The sequence below is a fragment of the Eleutherodactylus coqui genome, chromosome 3, assembly GCF_035609145.1.
Source record: "Eleutherodactylus coqui strain aEleCoq1 chromosome 3, aEleCoq1.hap1, whole genome shotgun sequence".
In the NCBI taxonomy this organism is placed as follows: domain Eukaryota; kingdom Metazoa; phylum Chordata; class Amphibia; order Anura; family Eleutherodactylidae; genus Eleutherodactylus; species Eleutherodactylus coqui.
The window spans coordinates 282683511-282699309 of record NC_089839.1 but is presented as its reverse complement, the minus strand read 5'-3'; the positions used below and the strand labels follow the sequence as shown (position 1 = coordinate 282699309).

The 15799-nt window shown below is 49.2% G+C and overlaps 1 protein-coding gene across 1 annotated transcript in view; it reads left to right on the top strand.

Moving 5' to 3' along the window:
• Window positions 1-610: 610 nt before the first annotated feature.
• Window positions 611-15799, top strand: part of PODN (podocan) — a 64049-nt gene continuing 48860 nt past the window's right edge. The window contains exon 1 of the mRNA XM_066597586.1: window positions 611-801. The gene's annotated coding sequence lies outside the window, so the exon portion shown is untranslated. The remainder of the gene's footprint in view (window positions 802-15799) is intronic.

Sequence of the window (15799 nt, the reverse complement as noted above, 5' to 3'; positions counted from 1 at the left end):
CAGAGGCGGAAACCCTGAGCTGAGCGGTAACGCAGGTGTGAAAGCAGCGCAACTATATTATAACATTCGTATATTATTCGGATTTATAACACGGTATGATATATTTTACATACGTATAGGACTTCTTACGCAACTTGTACATCCTTCTGTCCCTCTTCTAGTCTTCGGCCAGCTGTAATCCACTCTGCAGCACAAAGGGGAGGTGATATATAAACTATGAGGTATATAAAAGTTTTGAAGAATAAGCTAAAGTTTTGTTCTATTAGATCAAGCACAAAAATCCCAAAGTTAAGTAAAAAGTATTGCAGTCCATGCATGAGTGACTGAACCCCAAGATTATAGCATAGAATATAATTATTCTACGCACTGCTATCCTCTCACTAAGGGTCCACAAGTTATTTCCATATATCCCAAGCCTTGTACAAGCAGGTGCAGTCCAGACTCCAGTACAGTATGAAGTGCATTGTTCATAGTGGACTACAGGTGGCACAAAGACATCAGACTTTAGCAGAGGGTGAACTTTTAAGGACTTCCATCCATATGACAAGTCGTGTACAGACCCCAATTTATAAAATCCCAGATCCAAATCTGCAATGAGCAGGTCCTGCTTCCATGCTGGGCTTCTCCCCTCCCCTTAGAGGCTCCTAGATATTTCCACAAAGCCCCTGACATCTGCCAGGGAAGGCAGGACATCCGCGTCCCACATCTGGGCTGGATCCTTGTTGCTGGGAGGCTGCAATTAGAGGGATACTTGACATGGCATGAAGTGATTCTCTTCTCCTTCATCTCTGTCTCAGCAAGGTGAGGGGGAAGGGGGAGTGGTGAGAAGAAGACAACAGTAGGGGGTAAAGGGGCAGGTGATGAGGGGGGAGTCTGAGGAAAAAGTTGGGGGAAACTAGAAATAGGCAAAAACTTGGATTTATAACCGTGAAAGATTGCATAAATGATAGGATGATGCATATGCCAACTTATATATGTGCTGTGATTGCATGCATGCTTATATATGTCCTCTGCACCAAATGCGCTCAAATGTGTAACAGATGATGACCCCCAATATGACCCTTAACCCCGTCTCCCACTAAGAGGGGTCAAGAAAGCTGAGATATGGGGAGTTGTTTGCCAGGTTCTGCACAGTTGGTGGTCACTAATGATTTTCAGTGGTTAATTAATCTCCAGCTATTGTAAAAGTACAACTCTCAGGTAGAGGGCATGCTGGGAGTTGTAGTTTTGTAACAAATCTATTGTTCTAGTGCATTTATATCAAAGAGGTTTATGGGATTGGAAAATCTACATTTGGGCTTGGAAAGGAAAAATATGAAACTTTACCTTATAGTCATCTTAGTGTTTCTGCTGTTGTTCCCCCGCTGATGGCGGGCGATATCGCGCTCCTGGGCGATATCGCGCTCCTGTGTCGCATCGTCTGACAAATACCCTCACACACTACTCCATTGGTAAGCATGTCAGTTTTTACTGTTAGTTTCTGCATGTTTGGCAATGCTGTTGATAGGAGTTGAGGAGCGGCTTTGTGGAGGATGTATTATATTCTCTTCTGCTCTGCTAGTTCCAGGACAACTACTCCCATTATTTGACAAGCAGTAATGTATATACAATACACACTGCTGGATGCTGAGTTTTGGATACATTATACACTAGTTATTTATAAATTGTTACAATGTATCCCAGCATATATTAAATAGCATTGACATTGTATCTAATCTTTGCTCCATGTCTCTACAGCAGCCTAGGTGATTCGGTTACTGCAGATGATTGTCATTGGGCTGTAGATGTTGATTTGTCCTTTGGAGCATCATATTGGGATCTTTGCCAGTGTTAATCTTCTTTCACCTGTTTGCGCACTGATTTTATGTTTTAGAAGTCTTTCCCATTTGTGAATATCTATTCTTATTGTAAATGGCTAGGTCACTGACACCCAACCGGGGTGCCGCAGGTCCCAGGCTGGGAATCACTCAGCCGACATTACATGGGTTTTCCACTACAAAAGGGTCAGAGTGAAAGCTACTGCTCCGGCCCCTTTGTAGTGGCCATGCTCGTAATTGCAGGCACCGCTCTCATTGCAATAAATTTCACAGCATGTCAATTTTAGTGCTGTTTTTGCTGTGGAATTCACCTCTTTTGAAAGAGGGAGTAAATTCCGTACAAAATACGCAATAAAACTCGCACCAAATGCTGTGGGTTTTGAGGCAGATTTTCCGCTTTCTGCAGCAAATCAGCCCAGTGTGCATCCAGTCTTAGGGCTTATTCAGACGACTGTATATCAGCTGGGTATTCACGCCAGCCGATATACAGCGTCCCTCTCTGCAGGGGGAGAAGCCTGGAAGAGCCGGGAGCAGTGCATTGAGCTCCCGCCCCCTCTCCGCCCCTCGGCACTATTTGCAATGGGAGGGGGTGGAGCTAAGTATCGGAACTTAGCTCCACCCACCCCGCCTCCTCTCATTGAAAATAGTGCTGAGGAGCGGAGAGGGGGTGGGAGCTCAGTGCACTGCTCCCGGCTCTTCCAACCTTCTCCCCCTGCAGAGAGAGACGCCGTATATCGGCCGGCGTGAATACCCAGCCGATATACAGTCATCTGAATAAGCCCTTAGGGTGTGTTTACACATAGCGGAAATGCTGCAGATTTTCCACAGCAGAAAAATTCCATGGCAAAATCCGCAGTATTTCTGCAAACAACAACAGTCAAAACACGCACAATCGGTGTGGATTTTAACTTGAAATCAGCTGTGCTTCCACAACTTATTTCAGAAGATACCATGCTCCCTCTCACCTCTGAAGTGAAAAAGACTTGGGTATACTAATAGATCATAGACTGAACATGAGTCAACAATGTGATACAGCAGCCAAAAAGGCAAACACAATTCTGGGATGTATTAAGAGAAGCATAGAGTCTAAATCACGTGAGGTCATTATCCCCCTCTACTCTTCCTTATTCAGACCTCATCTGGAATACTGTGTCCAGTTCTGGGCACCGCTCTTTAAAAAAGACATAGACAAACTGGAACAAGTTCAGAGAAGAGTTACCAAGATGGTGAGCGGTCTGCAAATCATGTCCTATGGAGAACGGTTAAAGGATCTGGGAATGTTTAGCTTGCAAAAAAGAAGACTGAGAGGAGACTTAATAGCGGTCTACAAATATCTGAAGAGCTGTCACAGTGCAGAGGGATCAGCCCTATTCTCATCTGCACAAGGAAAGACTAGAAGCAATGGGATGAAACTGAAAGGGAGGAGACACAGATTAGATATTAGGAAAAACTTTCTGACAGTGAGGGTCATGAATGGACCAGGTGATCAGATGATCGCCAGTTTGCAGAGGGGCAGGTCCCCAGCAACGTGCATGCAGTCATTCCCATCTCAATGTAGCCGTACCACCACTGTGTATATTAATTGATGTAGGCACAGAAGGTAAAAGACATGACCATATATAAGAAGGGGACAAAGGAGCAGAATGCACAGGAGTGTTTGCTGTTGGGTGACTAAAGACAACTCTCTCTATCCTTCAAAATTGCCAACTGTAGGAGCAAATTCCTATTCCAAGATGCAAAAGGAAGAACAGCTCTGGGGACAAACTGCTCCTTTACTAGGTAACCCAAATAACATTGTACAATTGTCAAGGATATGTATTATTGATGGGGATTGTGGTCATTGTTGTGGGGGCCCTATGGCCGCCAGGACCACAGCATCAATTGTTGGAACACTACTGAACTTGCTTCTTAGAACTTCTAGGAGACTCCTGAATAGAAGGTGGTACCTTTGTGACCATACTAGGATAGGAGGATAATGTAGGCTACTATGTGTGGGCACGCCTAACATCATTCAAGGACATTGTTATGGGTGTAGTATCAATCTTTCTATTTAAGGCCCATTTACATGCAACCATTATCGCTCAAAATTTGTTTAAACGACCGAATTATAGCGATAATCGTTACGTGTAAACGCGAATCCGTCATGCGCTATTTGTTCACTTGTCGTTTATGGCTGAGTTTCAGCCTGCATAATCATAGTTGTTATTTTGTTGGCTTGTCGTTAGGTTTAAATGGCATTTGTTCAGTCTTTCAAACGACTTGAGGGGAGGAGTGATTGCCCAGCTAAACAAAACGACTCATGCAGCAGTAGACAATGATTTTTTTCTTCACACTAATTAAAAACCTCCTGCCTAGAGGATCTTCACATAAAAACATGCCCAACTGAGCAAACAACATATACAGTGTTTACATAGCTAATGATGCTGAGAATGGGGGTTCCATGACACCCTCTCCCAGGGCCGGCTGCAGGTTTATGAAGGTCCTTGGGTGACAGAATCTGAGTGGGTCCCTTTGCAGTATGTAATGCACATGTAACAGTAAATATCTAGCAGCACATACAGTGGCCATATAACAGTAGATACCAGCTCTACACAAGTGTTTTGCAGACCATATATGTGATTACAGTACTGTTATGTACAGGTGATATCTTCTCTGACTAGAGTTGTCCCACTCCTCTTTTCTTCTGTATTTGGTCCAGACCGCCATGACAACTTCTTCCGTCCACAATTTGTCTCTTTTGAATTTAACACAAAGACGTCTTTTGTTCCTTGCCTGCATTTAGAAGGAGAGGTAAACATTCCCCTCACACCCTCCCAAGATCGGTGGATTTTACCAGCTTGGACCTGAGCTAAAGTTTTGCAATATTTAGTCTGAGACTAAGCTAAATGCAAGAGGAATGTTGTAAGGCTCTATTTACACAGGCGATAATAATGTGCAAGTGCTGTGAGAATGCTAGACGCCCAGAACTCACACATTGACATAATCCACTATTTTTAATGGGTTAACCCTTTGCAATCCAATTTTGGATTCAAGGTTTACTAGGGGGCTTTCTCTTTCTGCCATTATACAATGGCGCCATCTGCTGGCTAGAGCCAGTACTGCAGTATGGGACACGCTGGAGAGGCCCCCGACAACAGAGCAGCCAGTAATATACAGTAAGAACACCCTGACGGATGTCTTCCGACATTGGAGCTGTACAGCCTTCAGTCAGAATGTCTTCAGATATCAGATAATGGATTGGAAAGGGTTTATGTACAAGGGGCCATTTTTCGCTTGCACCAATACCGCAAAATAAAAAATTTGCGTAATGTCCTATTTTTCACATGAGTGAAGGACTTGAAATTTGCAGTGTCCCACACATCGCACAGGAATTGAACTTGGTGTCCATGCGCTGTGTGATGCGCCCAAGAATCATGGGCGCCACTCACTCTATGAGTTACAACTAGAGATGAGCGAACGCGTTCGTCCGAGCTTGATATTCGTGCGAATATTAGGGTGTTCGGGATGTTCGTTATTCGTAACGAACACCATGCGGTGTTCTGGTTACTTTCACTTACTTCCCTGAGACGTTTGCGCGCTTTTCTGGCCAATTGAAAGACAGGGAAGGCATTACAACTTCCCCCTGTGACGTTCAAGCCCTATACCACCCCCCTGCTGTGAGTGGCTGGGAAGATCAGGTGTTCGCCTAATATAAAAGTCGGCCCCTCCCGCGGCTCGCCTCAGATGCGGTGTGAGTTAGATGAGGGACAGTGCTGTTTGTACCGGAGCTGCTGTAGGGAAAGAATTGGTAGTTAGTGTAGGCTTCAAGACCCCCCAAAGGTCCTTATTAGGGCCACTGATAGCTGTGTGTTGGCTGCTGTTAGCAGTGGGATTTTTTTTTTCTCAAAATCGCCTCTGCAGACCGTTGCACCTGGCATTAGGGACAGAAGTGCTGCATAGGCAGGGAGAGTGTTAGGAGTGAGTGTAGCCTTCAAGAACCTCAACGGTCCTTTCTAGGGCCATATTTATCCGTGTGCAGTACTGTCCAGGCTGCTGTTGGCTGTGCTGCATTTTTTTTGGGCTTCTCAAAATCGCCTCTGCAGAGCATTCCACCCTCCATTGATACTGCAGGGAAAGAATTGTATAGGCAGGGCCACAACACAGTTATTATTCATAGAATATACGCAGTGCTGCCTGTTGGTGGGAAAAAACTGAAAAGAAATCTATTTGTCCAGCCTGTGTCCGTCCTTACGGGCGGTGGAGACGTGTGAGCTGCGTGAAATACATTGCTAAATCATACGCACCCAGCTACGCTTTACTGCTGGCTTCGCCATTTGCTTTCCTTAATTGGGAAAAAAAATACCTGCTCTCCAAGAGTTATAATAACTCTGCTACCCTCACGTTCTGTGACACATAAGCAGGGACACAGCACAGTTATTAAACTTCGCAGGTTCATTGAATATACGCAGTGCTGCCTGTTGGTGGGAAAAAACTGAAAAGAAATCTATTTGTCCAGCCTCTGTCCGTCCTAACGCCTGTGGAGACGTGTGAGCTGCGTGAAATACATTGCTAAATCATACGCACCCAGCTACGCTTTACTGCTGGCTTCGCCATTTGCTTTCCTTAATTGGGAAAAAAAATACCTGCTCTCCAAGAGTTATAATAACTCTGCTACCCTCACGTTCTGTGACACATAAGCAGGGACACAGCACAGTTATTAAACTTCGCAGGTTCATTGAATATACGCAGTGCTGCCTGTTGGTGGGAAAAAACTGAAAAGAAATCTATTTGTCCAGCCTCTGTCCGTCCTAACGCCTGTGGAGACGTGTGAGCTGCGTGAAATACATTGCTAAATCATACGCACCCAGCTACGCTTTACTGCTGGCTTCGCCATTTGCTTTCCTTAATTGGGAAAAAAAATACCTGCTCTCCAAGAGTTATAATAACTCTGCTACCCTCACGTTCTGTGACACATAAGCAGGGACACAGCACAGTTATTAAACTTCGCAGGTTCATTGAATATACGCAGTGCTGCCTGTTGGTGGGAAAAAACTGAAAAGAAATCTATTTGTCCAGCCTCTGTCCGTCCTAACGCCTGTGGAGACGTGTGAGCTGCGTGAAATACATTGCTAAATCATACGCACCCAGCTACGCTTTACTGCTGGCTTCGCCATTTGCTTTCCTTAATTGGGAAAAAAAATACCTGCTCTCCAAGAGTTATAATAACTCTGCTACCCTCACGTTCTGTGACACATAAGCAGGGACACAGCACAGTTATTAAACTTCGCAGGTTCATTGAATATACGCAGTGCTGCCTGTTGGTGGGAAAAAACTGAAAAGAAATCTATTTGTCCAGCCTCTGTCCGTCCTAACGCCTGTGGAGACGTGTGAGCTGCGTGAAATACATTGCTAAATCATACGCACCCAGCTACGCTTTACTGCTGGCTTCGCCATTTGCTTTCCTTAATTGGGAAAAAAAATACCTGCTCTCCAAGAGTTATAATAACTCTGCTACCCTCACGTTCTGTGACACATAAGCAGGGACACAGCACAGTTATTAAACTTAGATAATTCATTCACTAGAGGCAGTGGGGCCTTTCGTTTTCCAAAAAGGGCAAAAATTATATTTGGCCTGCAGTCTTGCGCCAATTTATTTCCTGCCTGGGAAATCTAATCACTGGTAATACAGCATGCTGAGGGGTAGGGGTAAGCCTAGAGGACGTGGACGTGGACGTGGCCGAGGACGCGGAGGGCCAAGTGAGGGTGTGGGCACAGGCCAAGCTCCTGATCCAGGTGTGTCGCAGCTGTCTGCTGCGCGATTAGGAGAGAGGCACGTTTCTGGCGTCCCCACATTCATCGCCCAATTAATGGGTCCACGCGGGAGACGGTTATTAGAAAATGAGCAGTGTGAGCAGGTCCTGTCCTGGATGGCAGAAAGTGCTTCGAGCAACCTATCGTCTACCCGCAGTTCTGCGCCGTCCACTGCTGCCAATCCGAATCCTCTGTCTGCTGCTCCTCCTTCCTCCCAGCCTCCTCACTCCACTACAATGACACCTGCTCAGGAGCGGGAACACTCCCAGGAACTGTTCTCGGGCCCCTGCTCAGATTGGGCAGCAGCGGTTCCTCTCCCACCAGAGGAGTTTATAGTCACTGATGCCCAACCATTCGAAAGTTCCCGGGGTCCGGGGGATGAGGCTGGGGACTTCCGCCAACTGTCTCAACAACTTTCTGTGGGTGAGGAGGACGATGACGATCATACACAGTTGTCTTGCAGTGAGGTAGTAGTAAGGGCAGTAAGTCCGAGGGAGCAGCGCACAGAGGATTCGGAGGAAGAGCAGCAGGACGATGAGGTGACTGACCCCACCTGGTGTGCAACGCTTACTCAGGAGGACAGGTCTTCAGAGGGGGAGTCAAGGGCATCAGCAGGGCAGGTTGCAAGAGGCAGTGCGGTGGCCAGGGCCAGGGGTAGAGGCAGGGCCAGACCGAATAATCCACCAAGTGTTTCCCAAAGCGCCCCCTCGCGCCATGCCACCCTGCGGAGGCCGAGGTGCTCTAAGGTCTGGCAGTTTTTCACAGAGACGCCTGACGACCGACGAACAGTGGTGTGCAACCTTTGTCGCGCAAAGCTCAGCCGGGGAGCCAACACCAACAGCCTCACCACCACCACCATGCGCAGACATATGATGGCCAAGCACCCCGCAAGGTGGGACAAAGGCCGTTCACCGCCTCCGGTTTGCACCCCTGCCTCTCCCCCTGTGCCCCAACCTGCCACTGAGATGCAACCCCCCTCTCAGGACACAGGCACTACCGCCTCATGGCCTGCACCCACACCCTCATCTCCGCTGTCCTCGGCCCCATCCAGCAGTGTAGTTCAGCGCACCGTTCAGCCGTCGCTTGCGCAAGTGTTCGAGCGCAAGCGCAAGTACGCCGCCACGCACCCGCACGCTCAAACGTTAACCGTCCGCATCGCAAAATTCATCAGCCTTGAGATGCTGCCGTATAGGGTTGTGGAAACGGAGTCCTTCAAAAGTATCATGGAGGCGGCGGCCCCGCGCTACTCAGTTCCCAGTCGCCACTACTTTTCCCGATGTGCCGTCCCAGCCCTGCACGACCACGTCTCCCGCAACATTGTGCGCGCCCTCACCAACGCGGTTACTGCCACGGTCCACTTAACTACGGACACGTGGACAAGCACAGGCGGGCAGGGCCACTACATCTCCCTGACGGCACATTGGGTGAATTTAGTGGAGGCTGGGACAGAGTCAGAGCCTGGGACCGCTCACGTCCTACCCACCCCCAGAATTGCGGGCCCCAGCTCGGTGGTGGTATCTGCGGAGGTGTATGCTTCCTCCACTAAAGCACCCTCCTCCTCCTCCTCCTCCTCTGTCTCACAATCAAGATGTGTTAGCAGCAGCATGTCGCCAGCAGTCGGTGTCGCGCGGTGTGGCAGCACAGCGGTGGGCAAGCGTCAGCAGGCCGTGCTGAAACTACTCAGCTTAGGCGATAAGAGGCACACGGCCCACGAACTGCTGCAGGGTCTGACACAGCAGACCGACCGCTGGCTTGCGCCGCTGAGCCTCCAACCGGGCATGGTCGTGTGTGACAACGGCCGTAACCTGGTGGCGGCTCTGCAGCTCGGCAGCCTCACGCACGTGCCATGCCTGGCCCACGTCTTTAATTTGGTGGTTCAGCGCTTTCTGAAAAGCTACCCACGCTTGTCAGACCTGCTCGTAAAGGCGCGCCGGCTCTGCGCACATTTCCGCAAGTCCCACACGGACGCTGCCACCCTGCGCACCCTGCAACATCACTTTAAGCTGCCAGTGCACCGACTGCTGTGCGACGTGCCCACACGGTGGAACTCTACGCTCCACATGTTGGCCAGGCTCTATGAACAGCGTAGAGCTATAGTCGAATACCAACTCCAACATGGGCGGCGCAGTGGGAGTCAGCCTCCTCAATTCCTTTCAGAAGAGTGGGCCTGGTTGGCAGACATCTGCCATGTCCTTGGTAATTTTGAGGAGTCTACCCAGGTGGTGAGCGGCGATGCTACAATCATTAGCGTCACCATTCCTCTGCTATGCATCTTGAGAAATTCCCTGCAAACCATAAAGGCAGCTGCTTTGCGCTCGGAAACGGGGGCGGGGGAAGACAGTATGCCGCTGGATAGTCAGGGCACCCTCCTGTCTATTTCTCAGCGCGTACAGGAGGAGGAGGAGGAGCATGAGGAGGATGAGGAGGAGGGGGAAGAGACAGCTTGGCCCGCTGCTGACGGTACACCGGCTGATTGCCTGTCATCCTTTCAGCGTGTATGGCCTGAGGAGGAGGAGGAGGAGGAGGAGGATCCTGAAAGTGATCTTCCTAGTGAAGACAGCCATGTGTTGCGTACAGGTACCCTGGCACACATGGCTGACTTCATGTTAGGATGCCTTTCTCGTGACCCTCGCGTTGCACGCATTCTGGCCACTACGGATTACTGGGTGTACACACTGCTCGATCCACGGTATAAGGAGAACCTGCCCACTCTGATTCCCGAAGAGGAAAGGGGTTCGAGAGTGTTGCTATACCACAGGACCCTTGCGGACAAGCTGATGGTAAAATTCCCAGCCGACAGCGCTAGTGGCAGAAGGCGCAGTTCCGAGGGCCATGTTGCAGGGGATGTGCGTAGATCGAGCAGCATGTACATCCCAGGCAGTGCAACAGTCTTTAAGGGCCTGGCCAGCTTTATGGCTCCCCACCAAGACTGTGTCACCGCTCCCCAGTCACGGCTGAGTCGGCGGGAGCACTGCAAAAGGATGGTGAGGGAGTACGTAGCGGATCGCACGACCATCCTTGGTGACGCCTCTGCCCCCTACAACTACTGGGTGTCGAAGCTGGACACGTGGCCTGAACTAGCCCTGTATGCCCTTGAGGTGCTTGCTTGTCCTGCGGCTAGCGTGTTGTCGGAGAGGGTGTTTAGTGCGGCTGGGGGAATCATCACCGATAAGCGTAGCCGCTTGTCAACCGACAGTGCCGACAGGCTAACACTCATCAAGATGAACAAAGGCTGGATTTCCCCAGACTTCTGTTCTCCACCAGCGGACAGCAGCGATACGTAAGCAATACGTAGGCTGCACCCGCGGATGGAAGCTACGTTCTCTCTCACCATCCAAAACGGGGACATTTCTGCTTCATCAATCTGTGTCTAATATTCCTCCTCCTCCTCCTCCTGCTCCTCCTCCTGAAACCTCACGTAATCACGCTGAACGGGCAATTTTTCTTAGGGCCACAAGGCTCAGTCAAATAATTTTTCAGAACAATTTTTATAAGTTTCAATGCGCTTAAAAGCATTGGAACTTTAACTTGAACCAATTTTTCGTTACACTGGGCTGCCTCCAGGCCTAGTTACCACTTAAGCCACATTAACCAAAGCGATTAATGGGTTTCACCTGCCCTCTTGGCTGGCCATGGCCAATTTTTGGGATGTACATTAGTACTGTTGATACAGCAATTTTTGTGGGCCCTCGCCTACAGTGTAATCAAATTAATTTTTAGCCCACCTGCATTACAGCTGACGTAACCTCAGCTGTGTTGGGCAATGCAATGGGATATTTTTATGTACCGCCGGTGGGTTCCAGGGAGCCACCCATGCTGTAGGTGCACACGGAGTTTTTAATACATCTGTCCACTTCTAAAGAACCCCAGTCTGACTGGGGCATGCAGTGTGGGCCAAAGCCCACCTGCATTAAGCACGACATTACTACCTCAGCTGTGTTGGGCAATGCAATGGGATATTTTTATGTACCGCCGGTGGGTTCCAGGGAGCCACCCATGCTGTAGGTGCACACGGAGTTTTTAATACATCTGTACACTTCTAAAGAACCCCAGTCTGACTGGGGCATGCAGTGTGGGCCGAAGCCCACCTGTATTACGCACGACATTACTACCTCAGCTGTGTTGGGCAATGCAATGGGATATTTCTATGTACCGCCGGTGGCTTCCTGGCACCCACCCAGGCAGTGGGTCCACAGGGAATTATAAATGCATCTGTTTCCACTTCTAAAGAACCCCAGTCTGACTGGGGCATGCAGTGTGGGCCAAAGCCCACCTGCATTAAGCACGACATTACTACCTCAGCTGTGTTGGGCAATGCAATGGGATATTTTTATGTACCGCCGGTGGGTTCCAGGGAGCCACCCATGCTGTAGGTGCACACGGAGTTTTTAATACATCTGTACACTTCTAAAGAACCCCAGTCTGACTGGGGCATGCAGTGTGGGCCGAAGCCCACCTGTATTACGCACGACATTACTACCTCAGCTGTGTTGGGCAATGCAATGGGATATTTCTATGTACCGCCGGTGGCTTCCTGGCACCCACCCAGGCAGTGGGTCCACAGGGAATTATAAATGCATCTGTTTCCACTTCTAAAGAACCCCAGTCTGACTGGGGCATGCAGTGTGGGCCAAAGCCCACCTGCATTAAGCACGACATTACTACCTCAGCTGTGTTGGGCAATGCAATGGGATATTTTTATGTACCGCCGGTGGGTTCCAGGGAGCCACCCATGCTGTAGGTGCACACGGAGTTTTTAATACATCTGTACACTTCTAAAGAACCCCAGTCTGACTGGGGCATGCAGTGTGGGCCGAAGCCCACCTGTATTACGCACGACATTACTACCTCAGCTGTGTTGGGCAATGCAATGGGATATTTCTATGTACCGCCGGTGGCTTCCTGGCACCCAACCAGGCAGTGGGTCCACAGGGAATTATAAATGCATCTGTTTCCACTTCTAAAGAACCCCAGTCTGACTGGGGCATGCAGTGTGGGCCAAAGCCCACCTGCATTAAGCACGACATTACTACCTCAGCTGTGTTGGGCAATGCAATGGGATATTTTTATGTACCGCCGGTGGGTTCCAGGGAGCCACCCATGCTGTAGGTGCACACGGAGTTTTTAATACATCTGTACACTTCTAAAGAACCCCAGTCTGACTGGGGCATGCAGTGTGGGCCGAAGCCCACCTGTATTACGCACGACATTACTACCTCAGCTGTGTTGGGCAATGCAATGGGATATTTCTATGTACCGCCGGTGGCTTCCTGGCACCCACCCAGGCAGTGGGTCCACAGGGAATTATAAATGCATCTGTTTCCACTTCTAAAGAACCCCAGTCTGACTGGGGCATGCAGTGTGGGCCAAAGCCCACCTGCATTAAGCACGACATTACTACCTCAGCTGTGTTGGGCAATGCAATGGGATATTTTTATGTACCGCCGGTGGGTTCCAGGGAGCCACCCATGCTGTAGGTGCACACGGAGTTTTTAATACATCTGTACACTTCTAAAGAACCCCAGTCTGACTGGGGCATGCAGTGTGGGCCGAAGCCCACCTGTATTACGCACGACATTACTACCTCAGCTGTGTTGGGCAATGCAATGGGATATTTCTATGTACCGCCGGTGGCTTCCTGGCACCCACCCAGGCAGTGGGTCCACAGGGAATTATAAATGCATCTGTTTCCACTTCTAAAGAACCCCAGTCTGACTGGGGCATGCAGTGTGGGCCAAAGCCCACCTGCATTAAGCACGACATTACTACCTCAGCTGTGTTGGGCAATGCAATGGGATATTTTTATGTACCGCCGGTGGGTTCCAGGGAGCCACCCATGCTGTAGGTGCACACGGAGTTTTTAATACATCTGTACACTTCTAAAGAACCCCAGTCTGACTGGGGCATGCAGTGTGGGCCGAAGCCCACCTGTATTACGCACGACATTACTACCTCAGCTGTGTTGGGCAATGCAATGGGATATTTCTATGTACCGCCGGTGGCTTCCTGGCACCCACCCAGGCAGTGGGTCCACAGGGAATTATAAATGCATCTGTTTCCACTTATAAAGAAACCCAGTCTGACTGGGGCATGCAGTGTGGGCCGAAACCCACCTGCATTAACCCTTTCCAGTCCACTGTGTGACCTGTGAAGACATTAGGGTTTAAGGCTGTACAGCTCCGTTGTTGGTAGACGTCCGTCGGGGTTCTCTTACTGTATATTGCCAGCCTCTCTGCTGTCGGAGCCTATCCTACGTGTCAGCTCATGCAGTACTGGCTTTAGCCAGCATATAGCGCCGTTGTATAACGGCAGAAAAAGAGTAAGCCCCCTAGGAAAACCATATACAAATTGGATTGGAAAGGGTTAAGCACAACATTACTACCTCAGCTGTGTTGGGCAATGCAATGGGATATTTCTATGTACCGCCGGTGGCTTCCTGGCACCCACCCATGCTGTAGGTGCACACGGAGTTTTTACTACATCTGTACACTTATAAAGAACCCCAGTCAGACTGGGGCATGCAGTGTGGGCCGAAGCCCACCTGCATTAAGCACGACATTACTACCTCAGCTGTGTTGGGCAATGCAATGGGATATTTCTGTGTACCGCCGGTGGGTTCCAGGGAGCCACCCATGCTGTGGGTCGACAGGGACTTCACAATAGGGAGTTGTACCTGCCTGTGTCTATGAATTAAAAAGCCCGGTCTGACTGGGGCATGCAGACACCTTGACAGAATGAATAGTGTGTGGCACATAGGTTCCCCATTGCTATGCCCACGTGTGCAGCTCCTGATGGCAGTGGCACAGGATTCTATTTCTCATTGCTTCTGTACAGCATTGTGGGCTATCGCTCCGCCACTTTTAAAGAGGGTCGCTGCCTAGCCGTGCCAACCCTCTGCAGTGTGTGCCTGCGGTTCCTCCTCATGGCAGACGCACTTCTAAATAGACATGAGTGTGGCGTGGCATGAGGGCAGCTGAAGGCTGCGCAGGGGCACTTTGGTGTGCGCTGTGGGGGGGAGGGGGGGCGGTTGGTCAGCATGTAAGCCAGGAGAAGTGGCAGCGGAGTGTCATGCAGGCAGTGATTGTGCTTTGTTGTAGCTAGTGTGGTGCTTAGCAAAGGTATGCCATGCTAATGAGGGCTTTTCAGAAGTAAAAGTTGTTGGGAGGGGGGGGGGCCCACTCTTGCCGGTATTGTGGCTTAATAGTGGGACCTGTGAACTTGAGATGCAGCCCAACATGTAGCCCCTCGCCTGCCCTATCCGTCACTGTGTCATTCCCATCACTTTCCTGAATTGCCCAGATTTTCACACATGAAAACCTTAGCGAGCATCGGCGAAATACAAAAATGTTCTGGTCGCCCATTGACTTCAATGGGGTTCGTTGTTCGAAACGAACCCTCGAGCATCACGGGAAGTTCGTTACGAATAACGAACACCCGAACATTTTGGTGTTCGCTCATCTCTAGTTACAACTCATCCTGCACCATCACTTTCCAAACCTCATTAATGCAAGCAGTCCTTTGTATCTATGATCCTTCATGCCAAGCTTGATATTCAGCAGGGCACTCTGGAACTTGGTATAATGCTGCACGGTACATTTGTATTTTGCCACTTTACAGGAGGAAGCGTCGCCTCTCAGACTTATTTATACATGTTATCCCACCGTTTACGATCTATCAGCCATATGGTTTCAGTAACCTTTAGCTGATGTCAAATACATGTCATTAATTTGTTCTCATTCCATAAATACAACTTGTTCCTGGAGCAAAGCAAAAAATCACAGAAACACTGTGTACAAAACATGCTGGAATGACCTGAGACTTCATGAAGGACCTTCCCTCATCACTCCATTGTGCTACCAAAAAATAATGAACTGCAATAAAAGTCACTATTGAATTGTGACTGTTTAAAAGCCGATCCAGTCACATGATTCTTTATAATAACTTTAAAGAGAACCTGTCATCAACTGTAGTATAAGTACCATAAACTAAGTTATGGTGCTTATAGTTTAGCTGATGGGGAATTTGGAGATCTGTGTCTCATACTCACCCGATTCCCTATTCCTGCAGCATTCCCCAGCAAAGTCAGTGCCCTCCAATAGCTTGACTCTTCCAGTGCGTACCTCCCATAGAGATGAATGGGAAATGTGTGACCAGAAACAGCTGCAGGCGTACACTGACTTTGCCAGGGGACA